The sequence below is a fragment of the Pyxicephalus adspersus genome, chromosome 8, assembly GCF_032062135.1.
Source record: "Pyxicephalus adspersus chromosome 8, UCB_Pads_2.0, whole genome shotgun sequence".
NCBI lineage: Eukaryota > Metazoa > Chordata > Amphibia > Anura > Pyxicephalidae > Pyxicephalus > Pyxicephalus adspersus.
The window spans coordinates 66,149,117-66,160,706 of record NC_092865.1 but is presented as its reverse complement, the minus strand read 5'-3'; the positions used below and the strand labels follow the sequence as shown (position 1 = coordinate 66,160,706).

The following is an 11,590-nucleotide window of genomic DNA, read 5'->3' as shown; positions in this document are numbered from 1 at the left end:
ACCCATCTTTTCAAATATGCCTACCCGTCTTCTTCTGTCTCCTAAATCCTCACTACTTCCCACCACTTCATATCTTCCCTCCTTATTGCCCTGATATAATAAAGCTCTCCAAGGCTGGGGAAAATAAACAATCTGTGAAGCTGGGTGATCCAGCAAACCAGGAATGGATTTACTAAAAGTCATTTGCAAATTAGCAAATTTTGTTAGCAAATTTTTTCGATCTTGTACCAGATCCATTTCATGTTTGCTGGATTACCCAGCTTCACTATCTGTATTTGTCTGTCATTTGCAACCCCTATTTATTGTAAAGCGCTGCTTAATATGTTGGCGCTAAATAAATCCTGTTTAATAATATTATTATAATTAATAATAATAATAATAATAATATATGTACATGAATTTGACGTGACATTTATACTGTGAAACCCCACTTACAGCCAATGGTATCGAATGACATCCAATGACTTGGTTTTTAGTTGTGTAGTGTCTCCCTGTGGTAGCCCCCATAAGGAATGAATAGGGGTTGCAGTAAGCAGTAGTAGTACCACTCACTGCCGACAGCTGATGTACCAGGGCTTTTTGAACCAGCACTGCTGTGTGAGTCCCGGAGCGGCTGGCAACGTGCTAGCAGCTGGGAGCCACACTTGAGCAAGTAAGAGGTGGGACAGGGGGACATCCGGGTGTACTTTGTTCAAATGATTTACCAAGCAACATTGGAGGAGAGAGCACAGTGAACAGAGAGATTAACTAATATGCTTCCCGCTGTTTTTTCACTCTTCACTTAGTAGGCAGGTGATGGATTCCATTACACTGCATTCCATTAGTATTAGCTTTTGTTTAAACAATTAAACAATTAAAAGAAAACATTTGTACCTTACTTATAACAAAGTCAAAGTCAAAATATTACCTTTAACCTGGCTTTTATATATGGGGGCTCAGCGGTTAGCACTTTGCAATGCTAGGTCCCAGGTTCGATTCCCAGCCAGGACTTTATCTGCATGGAGTTTGCGTGTTCTCCCCGTGTCTGTGTGGGTTTCCTCCCACATTCCAAAAACATGCAGTGAGGTTAATTGGCTTCGCCCTAAAAATTGACCTTAGACTACATTAATGACATATGACTATGGTAGGGCCATTAGATTGTGAGCTCCTTTGAGGGACAGTTAGTGACACGACTATGGACTTTGTACAGCGCTGTGTAATATAATGGTGCTATATAAATACTGTAAAATAATAATAATGGGGGAGTTATGTAAAATATAACCCTGGATGGGCAGAAAAAGAAATACTTTGGCAGATAAAACATTATGCATTTATTTGTATTTTTACATTTCAGTCCAGCTAGGCTTTCCCAACCTTTTTAACATAGGGGGAACTTGTGAAATAACTTTCAGGTTTTCAGGGAACGACTTTTATGATCACTATATCCACAGCTCACAGTATATTAGTCTAAAGATCAGTGGGAAGAATTCCTTTTACTGGCCATTTGGAAAAATGTTGTGCTTACAAATAACCAAAAATCATTGGTGTCAGTTAACTTGACCTGGGAGGCACAAATTGCTAAAAAAAAAAAAAAAAGGAAGGAACCCTAAGGTAAAGTTCACTTTAAATCCGACCATCTTTATCTTGCATGTTTAGTTTTAATCTTTTAAAAATGCAGTACCAAACAGTTTTGAAATATTATGTAATGAATGGTATATAAAATGTTTTTTGGTTAATACAAAAGCTCAGAATGAGAAGACAGGAAAAGATATCTCTCCACTGGAAATAATATTTGCAGTTCCAAATATCTTCTCAATATCAGTTTAACTGCATAAATAAATATCATCGCATTCCTGGAACACATTGCTAATGCTTGCGTCCTTACAAATACTAACATCCATTCTGATTCTGTTTCCTCATTTGATGCTTCCGTCATTTAGTAATTCAAGACCTTATGTTATAGAAAGCAGCTTACAACTAGATGGATTCCAAATGAAAGAAATATACAGCTGGTCTTAATTTAATGCTGTTAGAAATGTAATGTCATTCTGTGAACCAAGTTCATATTGGGAGATCTTGGAAAAATGTCTTCCAATTGTTTTCTGCTGATGCGATCTGTAGGGGAAAAAACATGATGTTATGAAGAAGCAGCTGTGTATGAGAAATGAGAAATACATGGGAGCATGCAAAACACAGACACTTTCACTACAGACATCCTAAAGCCTAACTGAACTTTATAGCAGAACCAAACCTAATTAACCTCCCTAGAGGTAACCCTGAGTGTGACTCGGGGTAGAAAAAACTTGCTAAAAGCGGTAACTCCGAGTCACACTCGGGGTGGGTAATCCTATGGAAGGTAAGTAAATAGAGCCTTACCTGATCCGCCAGTGTCCTGCATCGTCCATTGCCGCGATCTCCGTCTACTTCTCTCTTCTTCCGGCCGGCTTCTGCACCCGGTGACGTCGGTGCGTGTGTCCGTTGCCGGTGGGGCAGGAAATTCAAAATCCATTTGTATTGCGTTCAATACAAAATAACTATTGAATGCAATACATTGCATTTATATGTGTAAAAGCAGTACATTGTTTTCAAGAACATTAATTTTACAGTATATATAATAGTATGAGTATAATGTGTATTTTTAAAAATATATAGATTTTTTAATGTATTCAATTTATTATTTTAACATGATTTTGTGTTTTAAACTTTATTATACTCATACTATTATGTTATACTGTAAAATAAATTTTCACGAAAAACAATGCACCCCTTTTAGACTTTTAAATCCGGACAGCAATGAACCGCTAGGGAGGTTAAAGAATTGTGAGGAGACAGGTCCCCATCCTGCAAGTCCATATCACTCTCATCTGTCCTCGCTTCCTAACAGGCACTGCCGTTCTTACACAGTGTTCTTCCAGGTTCAGGATCTTCCAGGTAATCTTGGCAGGTCAGGCAGTCAAGATACAGAGGAGTTCATTCATTCTTGATATCCAGGAGAATGCCAGGATAACTGGCAATATACAGTGAGAAAAAGATTGCGAACAGACAGGTATGTTTAATTTACATCACCTGCCCTTTCTGCAATAATAAACCTACCTTCTTACATATTCCTCTTGTGATTCAACTTCAAATTTATTTATACAGGTTTACATTCAAAAATCCGTCCTTCAGTTTTCCAGCATGGATTTTGGAGCGCATTTTCAAATTTACACTGTTTTCTGGAGGCACCATTTATGTTTTGATGGTGCTGTACTCCAGAATCAGCTGTATGGTCTTGCTTTTCTTGCTGTTCCTGTTGCTGAGGATGTTGTTACTGTCAGTGATAAAGATGATCATCCTGACAGCCTATCTACTATTTAGCTTCTTTTCCAGGGTACAGTAATTAAATTCTGTGGCACTATTTTCTTTAGTTGAACTAAAATTCTGTAAAACTGTTTTATTTAGTTGGAGAACATTAAAATTTATTTTGCTTTTTTTTAGTGCCATTTCATTTAGTGTTATTTCATTTTAATATATACAGCATATATAACCTTCAAAATTCCGGCACACCTCAGGTCCAGAGATTGCCGGATTTTTGAACCTGTACTGTAGGACATAACATAGATTTGTCAATTGTTATACACCACATGTTTTTAAAAGACAACAGCCATAGCATGAATGGAAATGTCTGTGCCATGCCAACATGCTGCAGGGAAGGACCCTTGCCCAGCAAAAACTCCAACATGTCTCCTGCTTAGTCAAACCTAAGGCTCTCCAGTCAGCAAAGTTCTTGCTCCCTATTTACTGGAGAAGAAACACAGAGAGAAGTTGCCACACAGAGAGAACAAGGATTTTTTTCTCCATCATTCTGGTAGGAGCCTGGACTGGAAAGGGAAGCAAAAGAACCCCTTATATCTGTTCCTTGTACCTGCTGGAAATATTCACTCTCTATTCAGCCTGCTATCACTGGGGGTGAAACTTGGAAAAATCCAGAAGGAATAGAAGGAAAAACTTCCACTTTAATAATTCCATGTGGTTTTATCCATTCTCTACCACCATCAAAGTGTCACCTCCTTCTGTGCTCCCCAAGTATGACACTCCATCATGGGAGCTTGGTACCATTAGACCCAATGGCCAAGCCAGTTGGGTAGCTGTTGGAATTCTGGTAAAGCACTCTCACAACTTGCGTCCTTAAAAACTGTAGGCTACATTAAGACAAAAAGGTTGCGGCGTGTTACTGCTTCCTAATGCCGCTAAACATCTGCCTCGAGGAGATGCTACAAGAAGCTTCTACTCACAGCAGTCCCATGGAGAATGAATGGGGGCATACAGTACCACGCCCTGCTGCCCACTGTCAAATCTGCATGTGCTGGCAAGGTACCAGGCACCAGGAGCCTTGCGGCATTGCTTACTACATTGGCAAATGACATTGCTTATTTGCTCTTGTTACAAAAAATAACGCTGGGTGATCAGAGAAATCAATATATGCATTTTCTGAGAAAACGTATTGACATTGGGTCAGCAGGAGATTTTTTTTATACCATAATTTGCAGATAATTATTTTAGCTGTAGTCTTTTGGTTTATAAAACAATAAATTTAGGTTGATGGAAAACTAGCTGAAAGACCGTGAGAGAACATTAGGATAGTGGTCAGTTTCCCACACAAGAAGAATTAGGTCAACAATTTGGGTTCTTTTAGAGTTCCTGAACTGAAAATTCCCCTGTATGGTCATGAAACGGTCATGCTATGCTATGTATTAGTTTATTACATGACAATGTAAGCTTCCTTCTGGATAAGTAGCATTTGGTGATATGCAAAATTAGTTTAGCTACAATAATTTCACTGCAAAATGACTTTTGTGTTTTTTTTTTTTATTTTTCTACTAATTTTTTATATGATTTCTTTTTCTTTATTTTTACATTAAATAATACATTTAATGGTTGTTTCTTTTAGCACAAAACAAGTACCTGATAGGTAAAAGGAGCAAAAATGTAACATTGATGAGCCAAAGTCTCCATCTCCATCCTACTTTCCTGTAGTTCACCAAAATGGCAACATTTTTGTGAGTTTCCTTGATTCCTTCTGAAAAACTCAGTTTTACTCACTTAGCTGGCCTTCTGCACAGGTTTATTGGGACCTATCTACACCACTTTGTTGGATAATGTACTAAGCATTAGGCAATGGCATTTATTAATATTCTATTTAGTATTGAATGAGATCCACAGGTCTCATTCACAGAACACCTGGAAGTAAAGGAAAGCAGTATCTGTAGGTTTGTTTATGAGTGCATCAATGTGCATATTATTTTAAGTTTCCTTAGGTAACTTTTATTTTCAGATACCATGGTAAAACTGGAGTACTTAAGGCATATCTGATCCCTAAAATAAAAATGTAATATACTGCAGCTTATTAAGTTTTTCTAGCCGAGGTGAAAATTTTTTTTTTTCTGCTAATAATTTTATTTTTTGCGGATTAACATATTTCCCATCCTTTTGTGGCTTCCCTCAATATTTCAAGGTTTTATGAGAGCCATGGTATCATCCAGGTTAGACTTTAACCATGCCTACCTTTGTCCCTCTGCATTACTTGGTGGACTGATGGGTTCAGATGTTTACAAAGGATTAAAAAATATTGATTTTGCCATTCATTTAGCTTACAGGAAGCGACAAGACACTGGATTTGTGACAATCGATTGGTATTTTCCGTAATTGCTGAAAGTGTTCTTAACCTGAACAAAAGCAAATGATCCAGCCGTCACATCTAAGAACCAGCAAGCTGCAATTCATTAAATTTTTGTTCTTGGGTTTAGTTATTCTTCAGACATTGGTAACCTGTGTACAAGTTCTATTCAGTAATACCTATATATGACATATATAATTAAAATCCTACAGTTTGATTACTTATGGATTATCTCTGTTTAGGCTTCAGCTTAAGTAAACTTTAGAGTGTCCAAGTAAATAATTGTCAAGTTTTTCTTTTAAAGGTAGACACAGGGATCAGGGTTCTCTTAGCTGCAATGGGACCCATACACACCAGTCACTGAAGGTGACTCAGCAATTCAGTCCTATGAGACTCTGGGGCTGATTTCTATTAGCTCTCCAAGACTGGAGAAAATAGAACATCATAGGAAAACCTGGGTGATCAAGAAAAACTGGAATGGATTTCTGAAAAATTATTTACTATTCGTCTGCTCCAAGATCAGACAGGCCCCTCGTCCTATGTGTTCTACTCCATTTGAAAGTTCCTGTAGATCTATTGCTGATACCAAAGGTCAAATCTCAATAATTTATGCTGCTCTGGCATCCCCCCCAGACAAACTGTCATATACGAGGGCTTGGACAAATGATCTTGGGCTCTCCTGGTCCCATGAAGAATGGAATAAAGTAGCCGACTCTCTTTCTAAACTTTCTCTCCATTCATCATTAGTCAAGGCTAATTATAAAGTTCCCCTCAGATGGGGTACTTAGTACCAGACAGACTTTCCAAATGTCATCCCTCTACCTCCCCACTGTGCTTCAGAGGTTGTGATGCTAGGGGCACCATGGTACATATGTGGTGGTCCTGCCCCATAGCCCAGAACTTTTGGTCAGAAATATTCTGAAAAGTTTCCAGGGTTTTAAAGAAGGATGTACCAAGTACTCCGGAAAGTGCTTTATTTAGTAAATGTGACGCGGGGGTTTCCAAATGCTCTTAGAAACTGATAAAACTTATTCTATTAGCAGCTTGCATCCCTTTGGCTAAATCGTGGAAATCGTGATTTTGCTAGACGCTCTCTTGGTGCAAATAGGTTGGATTGTGGTTAATGATCGGCTAACGCACACACCCAATAATACTTTCGGAAAATTTGATGCTATTTGGGATCCCAGGAAGGAATACAGATTACACTAGATGGGTGACACTTCTATGTAACAAAGTTTTTATTCCAGAGTCCTCCACCCCCTTTCCCCTCATCCCTGTTCTGTCCAATCCTTTGGCCTCTTCATCTTAGCCTTCGGGCATAAAGGGTTGTTTTTTTTTATAGTCTCATTCATTTTCCTTTTTTTTTCTTTATTATTACTCATGTCAGATTGTTATTGTGCATTCTGTAAGCTGGGGAGGCATGTTTGTCCTTCTGTTATTACTATTGTTATTAATATTTTTATTATTGTTGTTATTATGTCATTTTCTTTTTTCTGAAAAACTCAATAAAAACATTGAAATACAAACATGACAACACCTATGTAAAAGAAAAGCATCCAAAAACATGAATTTTATGTGAACTAGGATTTTATTGACATCTAGATTTGTCTTTGTGATCTTTGAATGCCCAAATGTTTTAGTTACAAGATGATTCTTTTAGAATATTTATGTTGCTTCTGTTTTGGTACTGTTTACATTTTGCCCTAGTGGTGCTGAATAATACATTTTCACGATTAAAAAAAAATAAAATAATTTACTATTAGTTGGCCAATGTTCCCAATCTTAAGCCAGAACCGTTCCAGCTTTGTTGATCACCCAGGTTATCCCATGATAGTCTAACTTTTCAAGTCATGGAGAGCTTTAAATAAATTAGACCCCTTGTCTCTGCATTAGCAACTAGCACCACGCTCAGTGCATATTCCTTTACAATGATCAGTAGTGGGCTTGTACTAAGACATTCTTTTTTCTTGTACTGTACTAGTGTCTGTATTGGTAGCATATTTACATAATCCTGTATTACTGTATTGGCCTTTACCAACCCTCATGGTTCCTCTCATGAATTTAAAGTATACTTCTATTTTCCCACTTTTGCATTGTTAAAGCGTACCTAAACTCAGAAATTTCACTTTACATAAAAGGGTAGACAACACTTTTATGTTAAGTAAAAAATCTGTTGTTTGTTTTTTAAGTGCAACACTTAAAGGGTGCAGGACCACCCCCCAATTCTCGATCACCTGAATAGGAGTCCATAGCCTTCCTGGATACCTACGTCACGCATCCCAGGAGGCTCTTGGGTGCTCCTTCTGCGCATGCCTGAGCATCTTGGGCAGGGGCAGAAGGAGCCTTTTCGTGAGAAAAATTTGCCGATCTCATGCATGCGCAGTAAGATTGGCAATTTTTTTTTTTAACCTATGTCACCTGATCTTGCGCCTGGGTCGGATGACAGGAACAGGAAGAAGAGGAAAAGATGGCACCGCCCAAGGCCGGCTCAGAGACGGATGCAGGGACAATGCTGGACCTGATGCTAGACACCTCCAGGCTGCCCTGCGGGATTGAAGGTAAGTGTACTTTTTTTAGGCAGTTTTCAGTTAAGTTCCTCTTTACCATTGAAAGCATTTTGATTGGGTGCACATAAATATCTGTTGACCCTGCCAGATGTGCTCTTTTCTGTACTATTAGCACAGTTATCAGTTATCAGCCCTATCCAGTCCTCTCTGTACACAAAAAGAAACAAATTTTCCCTATGATGTAGATATGAGGTAAGGGAGAACTCTTGTTGTCCAAACAGACTTCCTGTTTTAGGGTGACAATGCTGCTTCTCTATACAGTGAGTTAGTATGGTAACTGTAAGATAAAACAAAAATTCCAAAATAGTAAAACATATACCTACTGTATCTAAGGACTGGTAAGTAGTCATAAAAATTTTTACTTTGAATACACTTTAAATGCTGGAACCTTCTACCTAGCATAACTGCATCAGATATCCATTGTTGCTTTACTTACTACAAATAATTAGTATGGTTCTTAAAATTTCTGTTTCAATCTACACATCTAATTATTGCCGTCTGAGGCCAAGGACCGAGCTTGTTTCAGGCAAAAATCTGATGTGTATAGCGGTCCCCCAATGTCATTCATCGATCCATCTATGCAGATCAATGAACGATCGATTTGGAATAATCGCTGTGCATTTAAATGAAGAAGAGCATGGCGAGATTCCACTCGCTTGTCCTCCCCCCCTCCCCTCTTCATAGAACAAAACAGCGCTATGTGAATAGTAATAGATCATTCAACTGCCATTGGAAACATGTCATGAAAAATCATTTCCAGTGACAGTTATCTTATGTGTGTACATTGCCTTATACCTTTTTGTAGATTTGTTTCTTTATTCCTTCTTGGTCTCTTTGCTTTTCTTCAGTGTATTTTTGCTCTTGTCTTGTCCTTTCTTATTTTCAGCAGTCCTTGCTTTTTTTTCTTTTTTCCTTGGCAATGCAGCATATGACATGATAGCCATAGATATAAAGATCACCACCCCTTCCAAGCCACCTATACTCAGGCAGAATGGCTGTGCCAACACGAAGAGGCAAAACACATTCAGAGATGCAGCAGTTCCAAGTATTAGTCTATTTCCACGACTTTCCCAGGACAAAACAGCAAAATAGAGAAGAGCTACTGCTGGGTAAAATAACTTTTCATCCATGTTGATCTATTCCAGAAGCACAGAGTAAAGTCTAAAGGTTTCATCCAAAGAAGGTGTGTCAAGAACGTATAACTTTGACATCTAATAAGTATGTGCAACTGTAGCAATTGCTCCATTCATAAAGTAAAATGCAGAAACAACCTTCATGTACTTCATTGCTTCATTACATTTCCAACATCTAAAAGATCTACAAGAAATCTACAAGATTAATAAAAAAAAAAAAACTGGAGCTGCTAAACAATTAAAGATAAAAGTGTATAAAAAAAAAAAAAAGTTAATTTTGAAATGCAGATTTAGGCCCTGCTCATAACAACCACCCTAAAGTGTCTTTAAACTCAAAGGAAAAATGTAGTAAGTAAAATTGTTTGCTAAATTAGTTGTCATATTTCTATTATTTCCACCTGGTAATTTTGGAAAATAACACACTTCACTAACTTCAACATATCAATGGAGGGAGCCATGGTTGTCATCCTAGGACAGGATTTAGCATTTCCAGCAAGATCAACATGTATATCTGTACTTGCTTTTCAGGTTTAGATATCATTTAATTTCTGTTATCTGTGAATCACTTTGGCTTAACTGTTGGTAATTTGGTAAAGGAATTCCCAAATACACCCCTGCCTACTATCATATTCACAATCACCAATTAGATTGAACTAGGATTAAATGTTTTGCTACAGAACCGGTTTGCTAGGTGGACTTTGGATGACTTTGGAAGTGGACTTTGGATAACTATATTTAAAAACTCTCTGTTTATACAGTCTGTTTATTAAAATGCTATCATGAGGGAGAACTTAACTAAGAGTATTAGAATCAAATTACATACAAACACAACGGCAGCCCACAGGTGACCAACAGAGTAATGACCCCTCTAGTAAAAATCAGATCCTCCAAACTGGGCGTTTTGTTAGGAAGTATTTGTTAGGAAGAGACACGGTTCATTTTTTTTTATTAGCTGAGGCTAGACACCTTTTCTCAACCTTATGTAACACAGAAAAAGTTTTGTCTGATGGAAATCTACTGGTAATCATTGTCACCATAAAAAGTAAGGGGAAATCCAAAATTTTAAGTTGTATCCAGAGTAAACAATGAGAAGAAATCTTTTGATGGAAACACTTGTTCCAGACACAACTTGTCAAATGGGAATTCTTCTAATTTTGGGAGATTTCTGCTAGCTTGCTGTTATGCTTCTGGAACAGAATGTAGACAGACAGCAGATTAAAACTGGTATAGCCCAACTTCTCCCCACTAAAATTTCAAAAAAGCTTTACCTATACATAACCCACGAGGCATCCCATGTTAACCCTGAAGTACCCTTAAAACAATTTAAGGTCCCAGGAATTCCCTGCTAAAATCAATTTTTTTTGTTGTTCAGTGGAGAAAAACCTTTTTAAAGCAGATTTATCATAGGGTAGATAACCCTTCAATATAAAGTAAAAATGTGTTTTGTTTTTTATTAAATGTCTTTTTTTTTTTAAATAACAAAAAAAAGACGAATCTCCGCCCATTTTGTAACTGCCACAGCGGTAAAGACAGAATGGGGGCCCAGAGCCTCTTGTGATATGTAAGTCACGAATCCCAAGAGGCATCAGGCTGCACCTTCTGTGCAAGCCTGCTTTTCAGTTATTGAAAAAAAGAAAGGTGCTTATCTCATGAAGTCGCAGGGGGATTGGCACTTTTTTTCCCAAATACAGCAACATACATCACCAGATCGTGTGCTTGCTTCCTGTTTCCTGACGTAGGCAGAAATCACAAGAAAAAGGAGGAAAATGGCAATGCCAGGCATTTCCTCCACACTGAGACGAAGCAATAAACCAGGATAACGCAAGATTGTATGGAAGACAGCACCGGAGGGATTGGAGGGATCTGCAAAAGTGAAGGTAAGGATATTTTTTTATTTTTTACGTACTATTTTTACTTTAAGTTGGCAGCTTAAATAATGCGCCGTCACAGTGGTTGTTAGATTAACACCTATATAAAAACCTAAAAACATAATTACAGTTATACAGCTGGCTCTACCAAGTGGATGTGAGCACCAAAACTTTGAAGCCATCATGAATATGGAAGTAAAACAGCCACAATCCAAGGAACCCCCAGCAATCATTGGAGAAACCATGGTTGGGAATGGCAGATTTAGAGGATCCTTAGGGTTCCACAGAACCCATGGTCTAGAAAAGCTGCAATAATGAGTAATAATTAAACACTTAGAATTATAGTCTCATACTTTGGAATAAATATATTGAAAAAGAAATATTGGG

General features: G+C 37.8%; 1 long non-coding RNA gene across 1 annotated transcript; it reads right to left on the bottom strand.

Moving 5' to 3' along the window:
- Positions 1-1,617: 1,617 nt before the first annotated feature.
- Positions 1,618-9,510, bottom strand: LOC140336255 (uncharacterized). The gene is made up of 2 exons (XR_011921852.1): positions 8,998-9,510; positions 1,618-2,094 (listed from the first exon to the last, which is right to left on the bottom strand). It is a non-coding gene; the product is annotated as an uncharacterized lncRNA (long non-coding RNA).
- Positions 9,511-11,590: the final 2,080 nt, after the last annotated feature.